At 41.0% G+C, this 17,120-nt stretch overlaps 1 long non-coding RNA gene across 1 annotated transcript; it reads right to left on the minus strand.

Annotated features, from left to right (window-relative positions):
* Positions 1-397: 397 nt before the first annotated feature.
* On the minus strand, positions 398-5,860 carry LOC123159211 (uncharacterized). The gene is made up of 6 exons (XR_006479569.1): positions 5,588-5,860; positions 3,633-3,696; positions 3,427-3,502; positions 2,748-2,820; positions 2,013-2,635; positions 398-710 (listed from the first exon to the last, which is right to left on the minus strand). It is a non-coding gene; the product is annotated as an uncharacterized lncRNA (long non-coding RNA).
* Between the last annotated feature and the right edge of the window lie 11,260 nt (positions 5,861-17,120).

The raw sequence follows: 17,120 nt of genomic DNA on the forward strand, positions 1-17,120 counted from the left end.
CAGTTCGCTAGTGGGAGAAAAGAAGAAAGTATACTTTTCCCCCTCAAATTCTTCCTCAGGCCTCGTTTGGCACAAGGGGATTTGGGAGGATTTCGGAGGAGGGGATTTGGGAGGATTTGGTGAATCCCTCCCTTCCACCCAATCCCCTCAAAACCCCTTGAATCCCCAAAACCCCTCCATCCCCAATCCTCTTCGTTTAAAATTTCTGTTTGATAGGCAGGGTTTGCCAAATTGACATAATATGGTATAGAACATCTAAAAATTCAATCTTTACAATGTAACTAACTCCCTTGTATCCTTGCTACGGAATTGTAAAGGCCACCTAATAAAAATGAGAAAAGTTGCTACAAGGGGGACAATTTAGCTGTAGTTTTTCCCAGCAGCAACATAATTTTGCATGACTCGAAATCAATATATCATCACAACATCATAATTTATCATAACAACATGACTTTGAATCCCAAATCCCAGGAATCATAATTTATCATGACAACATGATCTTTCGCAGCAACAACAGTTCATCACAGCCCCAACATAATTTTGCAGCAAAGATAACGCAACACAAGTACTTCTGGAATAGCTCAAGATCAGTTATAATTTCGCATACAGATATATCCATCTTTTGGTGTCATGATCATCTATCTTTGAGAATCTGAGAGAAAGTTATCCCTCCAGCTTGTTTATTGTTGCTTCTTTTGGTGCTTGAGAACCTGATGAAACAAAAAGAGATGAATATTAGAGTGCCTTCAGAATAACTTATAACTATAAGTTTTGCTAGATGAACATTAGAGTGCCTTCTGGAACATAAGTAGGCCTGTAGTACATCAAGTTTCAGGAATAGAACAAGCAAGGAGTATTGTACTTGTAGTAGGAGCATTGTACTACTAGCAAGAAACAAGAAATAAGTTTGTTGGCAAAATTATGTATTCTAAGCTACAGAATGGTCGTCATCCATAACTTATGAAGAGTTGAGGTTTCAACGCTCAAGAACAAGTCCATTATATGACAAAATAATAAGCCACCACGCCTAACGACATCCATGCTCCGAGCACCGCCACCCAGATGCAGCAAGGATGGACAAGCATCGTCATGCCACTAATCTCATCATTGCAGTTCACATACCCAAGCACTCTCTTAAAAAAGGCATACTCAAGTCAAGCATTCAAACTTCCGAAGTTAGCTATCGTTCAGTTAAACATAAAACCCAAACATTCCAACTTCCCAGTTTAGCTACCGTTCAGTTTCAGGAAAAAAAGGAGTTACTTCCCCACAAAAAGAAAACGGAGAAAGGAGTCAGCTAGCTTTCTTGCAGACTATACGTACGTGTGAAACATAGAATCAGATCACGCAAGTTATACAGCAGGTCATACATATGTTTAGAAAACAAAATAAAGCAACAGCCAGCAGATAATCTTGAGCAGATGCAGCAGAGTGAGCTACAATATGAAAAAACCACTGCAACTATGTAAGCCACAACACCCATACAAATACATGAAAACATCGCCACACTTCGCCAACAGCAAACCGCCTGATGCCTATGTATTATATATAGGGGTGGAACGAAGTAGTCCCAAATTTAAAATAAATATAGGAGTTCAGGAGAGACAAAGTTGAGTTGTTATAAATACTGCAAATGGGGTTGTGTGTATGTGCAGGTTCGCCTCAAGGCACACAACCATGAGATGAACTATAGTGCGAGTTTTTTGCCAGGAGCTTCAGAGCACAAATAAGTTTAGACAGAATTGCCAGAGTTTTCTAGACAGATTCAAACATGTAGACTAGACAGATTCTGTCATATGTAATAACTCGGCACCACCAAAAACCTTGGCAGATTTGATTTGATTTGTTAGCCGTACTACAACAAAATGAGGGAGTGCTAAATGATAGTGACACTAGGTTCATGAGATATTATATTATCAACTAGATAGATGTTCACAGGAGCAAGAACAACAATCTTAGTTTTCATGAAGTGGGGCAAAATGTCACAAGAGAAATGGAGTAAGGTACCTTACCTTAAGTACGTTGAGTCAACTCTGCCATTTCGCTCCGAAGAAACACTGCAGCACTCTCTTCATCTTCGGCGGCAGAATTAAGAAAGATCTCACGGTTCTCAACACTTTTGAACACTTTGTAGGCAGTGGCTCGTTCATCGCGGCGGATGCTTTCCATCTTGTGCAAAACAGCAATGCACTTGCTGATGGAGAATTCTTGGGCATTTTTTGCCCCGACCAATAGAGCAGACTCTTCCGCTTGCTTTCGTTTGATCTCCACATATTGTGCCATCACTTCCACCATAGGATCATCACGCTTCTTACCCTTCTTTGATTCCTTCACATGCTTGTTGCTTGAAGTAGCAGCACCACCTCTTTGTGTAGCATCTCTTGAACCATCACTTGGGGCAGCACCTCTTGGACCATCACTTGGGGCAGCATCACTTGAACCATCACTTGGGGCAGCATACTTGGACCATCACTTGGGGCGGCATCTCTTGGATCATCATACATGTGTAAATCATCACCGTATTGATTCAGGTCAAAAGAGAAGGCAGTCTTCTCTCTTTCAACTTCGAGATCACCATCACTCACTTCTGTAACCTCAGTTGATGTGAAATTGAAGTTACCTTCTGCTATATGCCCTGCACAAACACCCAAGTTATCATTAAAGGCCACACAGCAATGAAATGAAAATTCATTATAAAGGACAACAAAAAGAGAGGAAATGAAAATCCATTCAACTCAGTAACTCACCATCATACAGATCACCAAGCTTATCGTAGAGGGGAAAGGGCTTATTCTGGAACTTAGCAATTTCTGGCCACGACTGTATATATAAAAGAAATGATTTATCAAACTTAGACTGCTCAAAAATAAGATTGATTACAAAAGAATGGAATACAAGTCATCAAGTTTTGCAAAGACAAAATGTACAAGAAAAAGGCTAACTTCTCCTCCACCTTAATTCTTTTATCCGATATCAGATTTTCTCTTCTAAGGTAAGATGCCAAAGCCCGAAAGATACGTGGCTCCATCCTATAAGCTACTAGGCAATTCTTCACATGGCCTGTAAGGATATCATCAACCCGCTTCTTGCCATATAAGATGGAGCTATGACGCTGAGTTCTCTCGATTGGCCCTCTACTACGCATTCGATGCAATACGGACAGAATAAAGGACATCATATCTTCATCATCCTCGCTTCTCCTCTTCCTAATTCGATCGATAATCTTGGAGTTCATCTCAGCACTAAAACTAGAATCAGGAAGCAACAAATAAGAACTACATTTTAATGGTTTACTTGACTTGAAGCAAATTATTAATAAGACATACACACATAGTAAGACTACAAGAGCCATCAAGTAGGATATAGTACTTCGGTTAAGACATGATAGAAATAAGGTCAAGAGGCCAAAAAGTTGGTGTATATTACCGAATTTAGGCGTGACAACTGGATCCCAAGATGGACGCAACTCGTCCACCCCAACAAGAATCCAAGCAGCAGGCCTCTGTCAAAATAAGACATACCAGCAGCATGTAAGATGACACACAATCATTCATATATACTATAGAAACAAACATCCCTACTGCATTGTTCCACCAACACTCGCGGAGAATTAACCAAAAGTTACATATTACCGGGGAAAAGGCCAGCTCTTCGGTCGGGGTTAAGGAGGCTGATGGTGGTTGAGCGTGGAAGAGGCTGCAAGGTCCATGGAGGGAGAATAAGTTAGCAAGGTCCATTACATAGATTCAGTTCAATGGAAATGCTAGCTAGCTAGATAATAAATGAATGACAGAAATGAAGTGAGATAATCTAAATCTTATGATAAATAATTCTGAATGTTGACAAATAACTTGAGCACATCAACCATGTATAGATGTGTGTATGAGTATATGAAAGACAGACTGGAAGATAATAACCTAGCAATTTTTTTATAACGAATCATCACAATCTGTAGGTGACACAGAAAAAATATGACATCTCCCTCGAATGGGCTCATTTTTCATTGTTGTACATTACTGTTGGCCTGAGGAACTGCTGAAAACAAATTGTAGTGCCTCTCAAGTTTGTTGTCATTGCACTGGAACACAACATTTACATTACTTTCTAAAAAGATACGGCAGTATTCAGTTTAGATGAATAGAAAAGCCAGTGTTGGTAAGATCGTCACTGATATAGATATAGTAGTACCACAGAAACTACTACTACTTGCAGATAAGCAGAGTCAGCAGCAGAGATACATCAGCCAGCCACAATTGTCACGGCAAAACTAGTTCAGTAGAATACTAAATTGAACATGGACAAGTCTTTGGCCCTGGAATAAATTTACTCTTAAAATAAGAAGATATCCAAGCGGTAGGATTCTATCAAAATAAGAACATATCTAAGTTGAGAACACAGGGAGAAGATAGCACAAGGCCATCCTATCCTGTACACTGCGGCATGCATGTTCCTGTGAGAGCATGTTCATTTTGATTGTATCCTGTACATTGTTGTACTATGTCACACAAATATGTAGGAGTGATCCGACTACTCATCATAGAAATCTCATATGAGAACATCCATCCAAAAATTTCATGACCAAATTATACTGAAAATCAGGTTGGCATCCATCCAAATATATTATACAAATTGCATATGTAATCAGGGTAGTTCTAATACAATGTAAGATGCATGGGAGTTGCGTGTTGCAAGAAAAAAGCATCAGTCTATTAGGACAAATCAAGTAACGGACATGCTTCAGAATTCAATTTCAAAAACCAATAAACACCAAAATTTGGTAATGGTATATATATCAAGCATGAATACAATTTATGTAAACACAAAATCACAAGGGAGGATTTTATGTTCTAATCATATGACTATATTACAAAAGCGAGCAAATGAGAAAGCATATGTCGAACATTCATAACACTGACAGCTGGTTATCAAGTACAAGTATCCGCTTCCAGCAAACCCTGTACATACCAAGTTGCCGACTAATGATCACATTGTCAAGTCAGATTAAGCGAGTCAGTAGTTAGTTCCCCAGAAAAAGTGCAGAGCATATATATATTGAGCGATATACATGACCATATCCACTAGAATTAGAAATGGTTGTGCTCTCCTTGACAAGGAGCAAAGCAAGAAACAGTTGTGATAGATAGTGACATCGTAGACACACTGTACAGTACAGGCAATTCCCTGCAAGATCTTAACAAGTCACTATCTGCAAAAGCTCTTGAGAGGATAGTGGAAACAATTTAACTCATTATCTGCTCATTAGCTATACACTAAGAGCAAACTGATTTACTTGTTTACATGGTAGCTTACAGGCCAACATTGGCAGGTTCAGAAAGAGTAATTTGGCCATTAACACGAGATGTTCAACAAATCCTACAGTACGACGAGCAATCACCATCACCATCAGAAAATCACGGCAATCTCGCCGGATAGGGTTAGGGTCCATGTGGAGTTAGGGGTAGGAGACGGCGTTCTTGGCGAGCTTGCCGGTGATGACGAGGCGGACGGAGGACGTGCGGGATGTGGCAGCCATGGCGGCGGGGAGAGGAAGGGGGAGGAGGGGAGGGGCGGGGCGGCGATGACTTACCACCGGGGAGAAGGCCAGTATGCTGGAGGAGTGACACCGGCGTTGAGGCGTTGAGGCGTCGGGGCGTCGGGCAGACTCGGGCGGCGGCGTCGGCGCTCCTCCTCTCACCGGCGGGGCTCCTCCCCTCCGTGGCGGCGGCGTTGAAGATCCGGCAGCGGGGCTCCTCTCAGTGGCGTGGAGGAGGCTGGCGGCGTGCGCTGGGACGAGAGATTCCCTGAGTCCTTCGACGAGGGTTATGAGTCTCGTGGGTTCGGGAGGATCGAAGGGGATTAGAGAGGATCGGCCCATGCAAACCCCCTGTACCAAATGGGCCGACGGGTTTTTTGGGGGTTTCTGGTCCACGCGAGGAAAATCCTCTCGAAACCCCTCCCATCCACTCGCGCCAAACGAGGCCTGATGGATCGAATTCCCCCTGAACTCTAAAACCGGATCAATCACCCCCTGGACTTTGCAAAACCAGATAAATGTAACCCCTGAGCGATTTTGAAAGGAATTGAAGGTGGTTTTCTTACCAATGATACCGACTGGGCTGTTAATGATGCTGACTGGGCAGCGGCAAGGAACGGTTTGGGGTTAAATTTCCCCATTTTCTTGACCTTCCTTTTTGCCTCTGTTCGCCGGCCGCCGGCGTCAAATTCCTAACCACCGTTGCTTCCCCGACCGCCCTGACTTCGCCTACGAGCTCCCGTGCGCCCCTCTTACCTTCTTCCCTGTCCGATTCCCTCACTCGTAGGCGTCGCCCCGCTCGAGCTCGAGCTCGAGCTCGGCCGGCATGGCCATGGCCGAGAACGGCCGTGCACGCGCCCGCCCAGCCACACCGCGCGCCTAGCCTGCAACCGCCCTTGGCCGCAACCCCGCAGCTTCGCAAATGCGCGCGCCCTCCCCTGGCCGGCCCCTCCGCTAAGCCGGTCGTGCTCGGGCGAGTTTTGCTTTCCTGGCAACTCGTACGATGCCGGGCGGGAAGGAACGAGGATGATTACACAGTGAACAAGTGGGCTCTGCAAGTAATAGCACTTGGACTTAGTTGGGATCAAAATCGCATGACGAAAATTACGTGAATCCTAGACGCCTCACATGAACAACAAAATTGACAGGGAAGCAAAGACCGGATTAATAGAACGACAGTGCTCAGATTGGTCAGAGAATCCCGGCTAGCTTACCTCATAGGCTCGAGGAGTGGAAAGAAGGGAAGGCGGAAAGATGCAAGTAGCGGCCTGAAGCACGACCGGGGTGGGTGTCGTACGAGTTCCTCCCGGCAGTGTGCGACCTCTGCCGCTGCTGCCATGCGCGAGAAGATTTACAAGGAGGCTGTCGGCGACAAGGTGCAGCAAGACAGCGGCAGGAGTGACGATATCGGCGACGTCTACATCGGCGAGATCACCATGGGACTTGCAGCATTGATCTGAACCTGTACGACGAGGTGGAGCTTGATGGATTGCTCAAGGACCGGATTTCATGGCGAATCTTTCACTGCCACGTCAACATCATTACTTGCCTAGTTAGTGATTATTGATAGACTTACTGGATCAACTAGGAGTAGATCAGTGGAATATAATCTGTATTCGGGTGTTTACCTTAGCGTTCCGGCCATTGCTGGTTCGTCGTTGGAGGTCTGCGCACGGGCAGCGACGGTCGATGTAGAAGTGCACGAGTGGCAGTGGTGGAGTGGCTGGTGGCGCTTCCCATCGCTTCAGTGCCGCCCTCTGGATCGGATTAGGGTTAGGAGTGGGGAAACAGTGGCGGTGACGAACCTCGTACCCTGTGCCCTGGTCCCCACCTCCTCTTTATAGCACTGCGCGACATGGGCCCACCAGCCTTGCTTGGGCTGGACGCCCCCGATCAGGGCGTGGGTCAAGGGCCCAATGAGCCGTTGGGCCCATTGGAGGAGAGATCAATCTAACAATTATTACCAGCCCATTCAGCATCCTTAATAAGAAAACCACCTTCAATTCTTTCCAAAACCGCTCAATGAATTTTATCCGGTTTTACAAAGTTCAGGGGGTGATTTATCCGGTTTTGGAGGTCAGGGGGATTTGATCCAACGAGGCAGATTTGAGGGGGGAAAGTATACTTTCTTCGGGAGAAAACAAAATGACTGGAAACAAATGGGCTGCCATGTACGCTGGACTAATGGGCTGCCAGTTTGCTAGCAACAGAAAACTGAACGGGCAGAAAAACAAACCACGGGACAAAAATCGAATAGACACTTTGTAGAGAGCCGATGACATGGCCGAATAGCTGAGGTGGATAGGTTGATGAGGTGGATAGGCTGATGAGGTGGATAGGTTGCATGTGAAGAGAAATAAGATAGTGGGGATCAACTATTTAGGTATTATAGATTTAGCTAGAAGGCCTCCCAATGATTCAGAGTAAAGATCTTAATGCAAAAATTGATAAGAGTGGGATTGAAGAGGTCAAAACTTTAAGTAGTGATGAACCCACTCTTTTGGATTTCAAGGACTTTAATTATGATAATTGTTCTTTGATAGATTTTATTTTCTTGTTACAATCAATGTTGAATTCTCCTCATGCTTATAATCAAAATAAAGCTTTTACTAAACATATCATTGATGCTATGATCAAATCTTTTGAAGAAAAACTTGAGTTGGAAGTTTGTATCCCTAGAAAGCTTTATGATGAGTGGGAACCTACTATTAAGATTAAGATTAAAGATGATGATTGCTTTGCTTTGTGTGATTTGGATGCTAGTGTTTCAATGATTTCAAAAACTTTATGTGATGTGTTAGGTTTCCTTGATTTTTGATGAGTGTTCTTTGAATTTGCATCTAGAGGAGTCCACTATTAAGAAACCTATGGGAAGGATTAATGATGTTCTTATTGTTGCAAATAGGAATTATGTGCTCGTAGATTTAATTGTTCTTGATATAAATTGCAATCCTACATGTCCTATTATTCTTGATAGACCTTTCCTTAGAACAATTGGTGCAATTATTGATATGAAAGAAGGAAACATTATATTTCAATTTCCATTAAGGAAGTTCATGGAACACTTTCTAAGAAAAAAATTAAGTTTCCATATGAATCTATTATGAGAGCTACTTATGAATTGCATACCAAAGATGACAATACCTAAATCTATGTTTTATGCCTAGCTAGGGGCGTTAAACAATAGCGCTTGTTGGGAGGCAACCCAATTTTATTTTTGTGTTTTTTGTTTTTGGTTATTTTTTTAAATAAATACACATTATTTCTTCTCTAGCAATTGTGTTTTGGTGTTTTAGTTAGTGTTTGAGCCAAGTAAGACCTTTGGGATGGCTTACGATGATAGTTGTTTTGATCTTGATGAAAAACAGAAAAAATTTGCGCTTAGTAAAATAATTTTAAAAAAATCACAGAAACGTGCTTTTGATTTAAATTTTTTACACCAGATTGATATACAAATTACCCAAGTTATCCTAATGTTTCAGAATTTTTAGGGTTACATAAGTATACGAAGTCTCCAGATTGCTATAGACTGTTCTGTTTTTGACAAATTCTGTTTTCTGTGTGTTGTTTGCTTATTTTGATGAATCTATGGGTAGTATCGGGGGGTATGAAGCATGGAAAAGTTGGAATACAGTAGATATAACACCGATATAAATAATGAATGAGTCCACAACAGTACCAAACCGTGGTGATTTATTTTCTTATACTAACGGGTCTCATGAGTTTTCTGTTGAGTTTTGTGTTGTGAAGTTTTCAAGTTTTGGGTCGAGATTTGATGGACTATGGAATAAGGAGTTGCAAGAGCCTAAGATTGGGATGCCCAAGGCACCCCAAGGTAATATTCAAGGACAACCAAGCATCTAAGCTTGGGGATGCCCCAGATGGCATCCCCTCTTTCATCTTCTTTCCATCGATAAATTTACTTGAGGCTATATTTTTATTCACCACAAGATATGTGTTTTGCTTGGAGCGTATTATATGATATGAGTAATTGCTTTTTAGTTTTCCACGATCATCCTTGCTGTACACACCTTTTGAGAGGGACACACATGAATCATGATTTAGTAGAATAATCTATGTGCTTCACTTATATCTTTTTAGAGCACGACGGTGGCTTCATTCTATAGAAATTGTTGAACTCTCATGCTTCACTTATATTATTTTGAGAGTCTATAAACAACATGGTAATTTGCTTAGGTTATGAATTTAGTCCTAATATGACGGGCATCCAAGAGGGATATAATAAAAACTTTCATATAAATAGCATTGAGTACTATGAGAAGTTTGATTCCTTATGATTGTTTTGAGATATGAAGATGGTGATATTAGAGTCATGCTAGTGAGTAATTGTGGATTGGTAGAAATACTTGTGTTAAAGTTTTTGATTCCCATAGCATGCATGTATGCTGAACTGTTATGTGATGAAGTCGGAGCATGATTTATTTATTGATTGTCTTCCTTATGAGTGGCTATCGGGGACATGCGATGGTATTTTCCTACCAATCTATGAAGGAAATATGCCCTAGAGGCAATAATAAAGTTGTTATTTTATATTTCCTTATTCATGATAAAGGTTTATTATTCATGCTATAATTGTATTGATCGGAAACTTACATACATGTGTGAATGAATAAACAAATACCGTGTCCCTAGTAAGCCTCTACTAGACTAGCTCGTTGATCAAAGATGGTTAAGGTTTCCTAACCATGGACATGTGTTGTCATTTGATAACGGGATCACATCATTAGGAGAATGATGTGATGGAAAATACCCATCCGTTATCTTAGCATAATGATCGTTCAGTTTATTGCTATTGCTTTCTTCATATCAAATACATATTCCTTCGACTATGAGATTATGCAACTCCCGAATACCAAAGGAATATCTTGTGTGCTATCAAACGTCATAACATAACTGGGTGATCATAAAGGTGCTCTACAGGTATCTTCAAAGGTGTTTTTTGAGTTGGCATAGATCAAGATTAGGATTTGTCACTCTGAGTATCGGAGAGGTACCTCTGTGCCCTCTCGGTAATACACATCATAAGAAGCCTTGCAAGCAAATGACTAATGCGTTAGTTACGAGATGATGTATTACGGAATGAGTAAAGAGACTTGACGGTAACGAGATAGAACTAGGTATAGATATACTGATGATCGGATCTCGGGCAAGTAACATACCGATGGACAAATGGAATTACGTATGTTGTCCTAACGGTTCGACCGATAAAGATCTTTGTAGAATATGTAGGAGCCAATATGGGCATCCAGGTTCCGCTATTGGTTACTGACCGGAGAGGTGTCTCAGTCATGTCTACATAGTTCTCGAACCCACAGGGTCTGCACGCTTAACGTTCGTTCATGATATAGTGTTATATGAGTTATATGATTTGGTGATCGAATGTTGTTCGGAGTCCTGGATGAGATCACGGACATGATGAGAAGTCTCTAAATGGTTGAGACGTAAATATTAATATATAGAACGATGGTATTCGGACACCAGAAGAGTTTCGGGATGCATCGGGTAGTCATCGGGTCACCGGAAGGGGTTCCAGACACCCCCCCCCCCCCGGTTAGTGTATGGGCTTAATGGGCAGATAAGGGGACAGACCAGCCCACAGGGGCGCCCCTCTCCCTGGCCGGCCAGCCCTAGGGAAGGAAAGGGGGAGGGCTAGCCCCTCCTTCCTTTCCCTTCTCATGGGAGAAAGGAAAAGGGGGCGCCTCCCTCCCCTGCCTTTCCCCGCACCCATACATGGCAGGGGGGCACCACTTGGGAGGAGACCCCAAGTAGGATTCAACCTACTTTGGGCGCCCTCCTGGCTGCTCCCTCCGGCCCCACCTATATATATGAGGGAGAGGGCTCCTAGCACACCAGAACATCATCTTAGCCGTGTGCGGCACTCCCTTCCACCGCTTACACCCCCAGACTTATTTTCGTAGTGCTTAGGCGAATGTTGGGGAAATGAGCACCTATGGGATCACAAGAATCCCTTCTACATTCGGTGGGGAGAGTAGCTGCATGAAGAGCAGGTCTAGGAGTCAGCACAAGGGGATTTTACCCAGGTTTGGGTTGCAAAGATGCGTAATAGTCCTTCTTGTCTGGATATATGTGTTCTTGAGCTTTCGAACTAGCTGTGGTGCATGCACAGTCCAAAAAGTCCGAATCCTCTCCCAGTATGCCTCGGGCCTCCTTTTATACGTAAAGGGGTTTCCACAGTGGCACACAGGAGGTGGAAAGCAAGCTACAGTGTATGAGCTTATCGCTCGGCACCGTAGGACAAATGCATTTAATGCGCTGCTGATGTCTACTACACAACCTTCTTCTTGTAGACGTTGTTGGGCCTCCAAGTGCAGAGGTTTGTAGGACAGTAGCAAATTTCCCTCAAGTGAATGACCTAAGGTTTATCAATCTGTGGGAGGCATAGGATGAAGATGGTCTCTCTCAAACAACCCTGCAACCAAATAACAGTCTCTTGTGTCCCCAACACACCCAATACAATGTAAATTGTATAGGTGCACTAGTTCAGCGAAGAGATGGTGATACAAGTGCAATATGGATGGTAGATAAAGGTATTTGTAATCTGAAATTATAAAAAACAGCAAGGTAACTAAGGATAAAAGTGAGCACAAATGGTATTGCAATGATAGGAAACAAGGCCTAAGGTTCATACTTTCACTAGTGCAAGTTCTCTCAACAATAATAACATAATTGGATCACATAACAATCCCTCAACATGCAACAAAGAGTCACTCCAAAGACACTAATAGCGGAGAACAAATGAAGAGATTATGGTAGGGTACAAAACCACCTCAAAGCTATCCTTTTTGATCTATCTATTCAAGAGTCCGTAGTAAAATAACATGAAGCTATTATTTCCGTTCAATCTATCATAGAGTTCATACTAGAATAACACCTTAAGACACAAATCAACCAAAACCCTAATGTCACCTAGATACTCCATTGTCACCTCAAGTATCCGTGGGCATGATTATACGATATGCATCACACAATCTCAGATTCATCTATTCAACCAACACAAAGTACTTCAAAGAGTGCCCCAAAGTTTCTACCGGAGAGTCAAGACGAAAACGTGTGCCAACCCCTATGCATAGGTTCATGGGCGGAACCCGCAAGTTGATCACCAAAACATACATCAAGTGGATCACGTGATATCCCATTGTCACCACAGATAAGCACGGCAAGACATACATCAAGTGTTCTCAAATCCTTAAAGACTCAATGCGACAAGATAACTTCAAAGGGAAAACTCAATTCATCACAAGAGAGTAGAGGGGGGGGGGACATCATAAGATCCAACTATAATAGCAAAGATCGCGATACATCAAGATCGTGCCATAGAGAGAACACCAGAGAGAGAGATCAAACACATAGCTACTGGTACATACCCTCAGCCCCGAGGGTGAACTACTCCCTCCTCGTCACGGAAGCGCCGGGATGATGAAGATGGCCACCAGTGAGGGATCCCCCCTCCGGCAGGGTGCCGGAACAGGGTCCCGATTGGCTTTTGGTGGCTATAGAGGCTTGCAGCGGCGGAACTCCTGATCTATCTTCTCCATCGATGTTTTTAGGGTATATGGGAATGTATACATGAAAGAAGTTGGTCGGGGGACGCTCGAGGGTCCCACGAGACAAGGGGCGCGCCCAGTAGGGGGCGCGCCCCCCATCGTCGTGGCTTCCTTGAAGCTTCTCTGACGTGAACTCCAAGTCTCCCGGATCATGTTCGTTCCAAAAATCATGCTCCCGAAGGTTTCATTCCGTTTGGACTCCGTTTGATATTCTTTTTCTTCGAAACACTGAAATAGGCAAGAAAACAACAATATGGGCTGGGCCTCTGGTTAATAGGTTAGTCCCAAAAGTAATATAAAAGTGTATAATAAAGCCCATAATCATTCAAAACAGATAATAAAATAGCATGAATGCTTCATAAATTATAGATACGTTGGAGGCGTATCAGCATCCCCAAGCTTAATTCTTGCTCATCCTCGAGTAGGTAAATGATAAAAGAAAGAATTTATGAAGTGTGAATGCTAGCAGGTGCACAAGTTTGATCAATGATAATTTCAATCACCTTTTCTAGCATCATTATATGTCAAACAGTAGTTCATCTCATAAAACTTCTCACGATCAAGTAACAAGCTATTCACATGTTAAAGCCTAGACCATAAGCTTTCTTGAAAACTAGCAAACTTTATTCTTAGTCATCAGACAATTACAATTCATCGTATTTTCAGGAAGGGTCTATGTTAGAGCTTTGATTTAACAAACTCCACATACTCAACTATCATATAGTCTTCTATAATTGCTAACACTCACGTAATACTTATGGTTATGGAATTTTAATCGGACACTGAGAAAGATAGGGGCTTATAGTGTTGCCTCCCAACGTATTCACCTTTGGGTGATGTCAAAAATAATAGTTCATGCTAACTTACATCCAATTGGATGTATATATTAGGATCTTTCCAACACGAGGTGCTTGCCAAAGGATAAAATGAAAAAGGGAAAGGTGAAGATCACCTTGACTCTTGCATAAAGTAAAAGACATGAAGTAAAAGATAGGCCCTTCGCAGAGGGAAGCAGAGGTTGTCATGCGCTTTTATGGTTGGATGCACAAAATCTCAATGCAAAAGAACGTCACTTTATATTGCCACTTGTATATGGACCTTTATTATGTAGTCCGTCGCTTTTATTGCTTCCATAGCAAGATCGTATAAAGCTTATTTTCTTCACACTAATAGATCATACATATTTAAAGAGCAATTTTTATTGCATGCACCGATCACAACTTACTTGAAGGATCTTACTCAATCCATAGGTAGGTATGGTGGACTTTCTTGGCAAAAACTGGGTTTTAAGGATATTTGGAAGCACAAGTAGTATCTCTACTTGGTGCAAGTAATTTTGGCTAGCATGAGGGGGAAAGGAAAGCTCAACATGTTTGAATGATCCATGACAATATACTTTAACTGAGATGTGAGAAAACATAACCCATTACATTGTCTTCCTTGTCCAACATCAACTCTTTAGCATGTCATACTTAATGAGTGCTCACAATTATAAAAGATGTCTAACATAGTGTATTTATATGTGAAATCTCTCTTCCTTCAATATTCTTTCATGAATTGTTCAAATGACCAATACAATGCTTGCTAACCTTCAATAAATTTACTACCTCTACTTCTTAGATGTGAAGTCATTACTCCCCATGGGATAAGCAAATGAAACATATATAATTTCAGATTTATGACATTCAACTCATTCAACCATTTACTCATAGGATATAAGTGAAGCACACGAGTAAATGACAAACTACTCCAAAAAAATATAAATGAAGATCAATGAGTAGTTAAATAATTATGTAGCTTATATGAAGACTCTCTCTCATTTAAGAATTTTAGATCTTGGTATTTTATTCATACAACAAGCAAAGCAAAACAAAATGGCATTGCAAGGATAGCACAACTCATGTGAAGAAGCAAAAACTTAGGCTCAACCGATACTAACCGATAATTGTTGAAGAAGAAAGGTGGGATGCCTACCGGGGCATCCCCAAGCTTAGATGCTTGAGACTCCTTGAAATATTATCTTGGGGTTCCTTGGGCATCCCCAAGCTTGAGCTTTTGTGTCTCCTTAATTCCTTTTATATCCCGGTTTTCTAAATCTCGAAAGCTTTATTCACACCAAACTCAACAAGAACTCGTGAGATAAGTTAGTATAAAACAATGCAAAAACATTACATTCTCTACTGTAACAAATTACTAACATTATTATTCAACATTGCATACTAAATGTCTCTGCATATTTAATACTCCTATCCTCAAATAGAATCATTAAACAAGCAAACATATGCAAACAATGCAAACATAACAGCAATCTGCCAAAACAGTATAGTCTGTAAAGAATGCAAGATTCATCATACTTCCCTAACTCCAAAAATTATAAGAAAAATATTACACTGTATAAGATTTATCATATCTCAATATGCAAAAATATTCAACATTATATCACTCTCTGACATTTCTAGGGAATTTTTGCAACAACGGTAAACTTTCTGTTTTGAAACAGCAACATGTATACTTGCAAAATTAGCATGGTAAAGGCTATCCTTAACATTTTTATTGAAAATAAAGATGCAAAACATTATTCTAAATAACAGCAAGCAAATACTAACAAAAGGAATTGATGCTCCAAGCAAAACACAAATCATGTGGTAAATAATAATATAGCTTCAAGTAAAGTTACCGATGAACGAAGAAGAAAGAGGGGATGCCTTCCGGGGCATCCCCAAGCTTAGGCTCTTGGTTGTCCTTGAATATTACCTTGGGGTGCCTTGGGCATCCCCAAGCTTAGGTTCTTACCACTCCTTATTCCATGGTCCATCAAATCTTTACCCAAAACTTGAAAACTTCACAACACGAAACTCAAAACAAAACTCATAAGCTCCGTTAGTATAAGAAAATAAATCACCAATTAGGTACTGTAATGAACTCATTATTTATTTAAATTGGTGTTAAAACTACTGTATTCCAACTTCTCTCTGGTTCATAACCTCCGATACTACTCATAGATTCATCAAAATAAGCAAACAACACAATGAAAACAGAATCTGTCAAAAACAGAACAGTCTATAGTAATCTATATCAAATGTATACTTCTGGAACTCCAAAAATTATGAAATAAATTGGTGGACCTGTGGAAGTTGTCTACTAATCATCTTAAAAAAGAATCAACCTAAAATCACTCTCCAGTAAATAATGGCAGCTAATCTTGTGAGCACAAAGTTTCTGTTTTTTACAGCAAGATCACATAGACGTCACCCAAGTCTTCCCAAAGGCTCTACTTGGCACTTTATTGAAACAAAACATATAAAATATGATTACTAAAGTAGAATAATCATGTGAACACACACAAAAACAGTAAAGGTAAATATTGGGTTGTCTCCCAACAAGCGCTTTTCTTTAATGCCTTTTAGCTAGGCATGATGATTTCAATGATGCTCACATAAAAGATAAGAATTGAAATATAAAGAGAGCATCATGAAGAATATGACTAGCACATTTAAGTCTAAACCACTTCCTATGCATAGGTATTTTGTGAGCAAACAACTTATGGGAGCAATAATCAACTAGCATAGGAAGGCAAAATAGCTTCAAAATTTTCAACACACAGAGAGGAAACTTGATATTATTACAATTCCTACAAGCATATGTTCCTCCCTCATAATAATTTTCAGTAGCATCATGAATGAATTCAACAATATAACCAGCACCTAAAGAATTCTTTTCATGATCTAGAAGCATAGAAAATTTACTAATCTTCACATAAGAAAAATTCTTCTCATTCGGAATGGTGGGAGTATCATAAGAGACTTGAATACTATAAATTGTTTCCACATTAAAAGAGTAATGTTCAGAAAAAGGGTAATCATAATCATGACAAGTTTTATAAATATAATCATCACTACTATTTATAGCATAAGTTTTATCACAATAATCATCATAAGTAGCAACTTTGTTCTCATCATAATCGGTTGAAACCTCTTCCAAGATAGTGGAATCATCACTAA

Source organism: Triticum aestivum, chromosome 7B (genome assembly GCF_018294505.1).
Source record: "Triticum aestivum cultivar Chinese Spring chromosome 7B, IWGSC CS RefSeq v2.1, whole genome shotgun sequence".
Classification (NCBI taxonomy): domain Eukaryota; kingdom Viridiplantae; phylum Streptophyta; class Magnoliopsida; order Poales; family Poaceae; genus Triticum; species Triticum aestivum.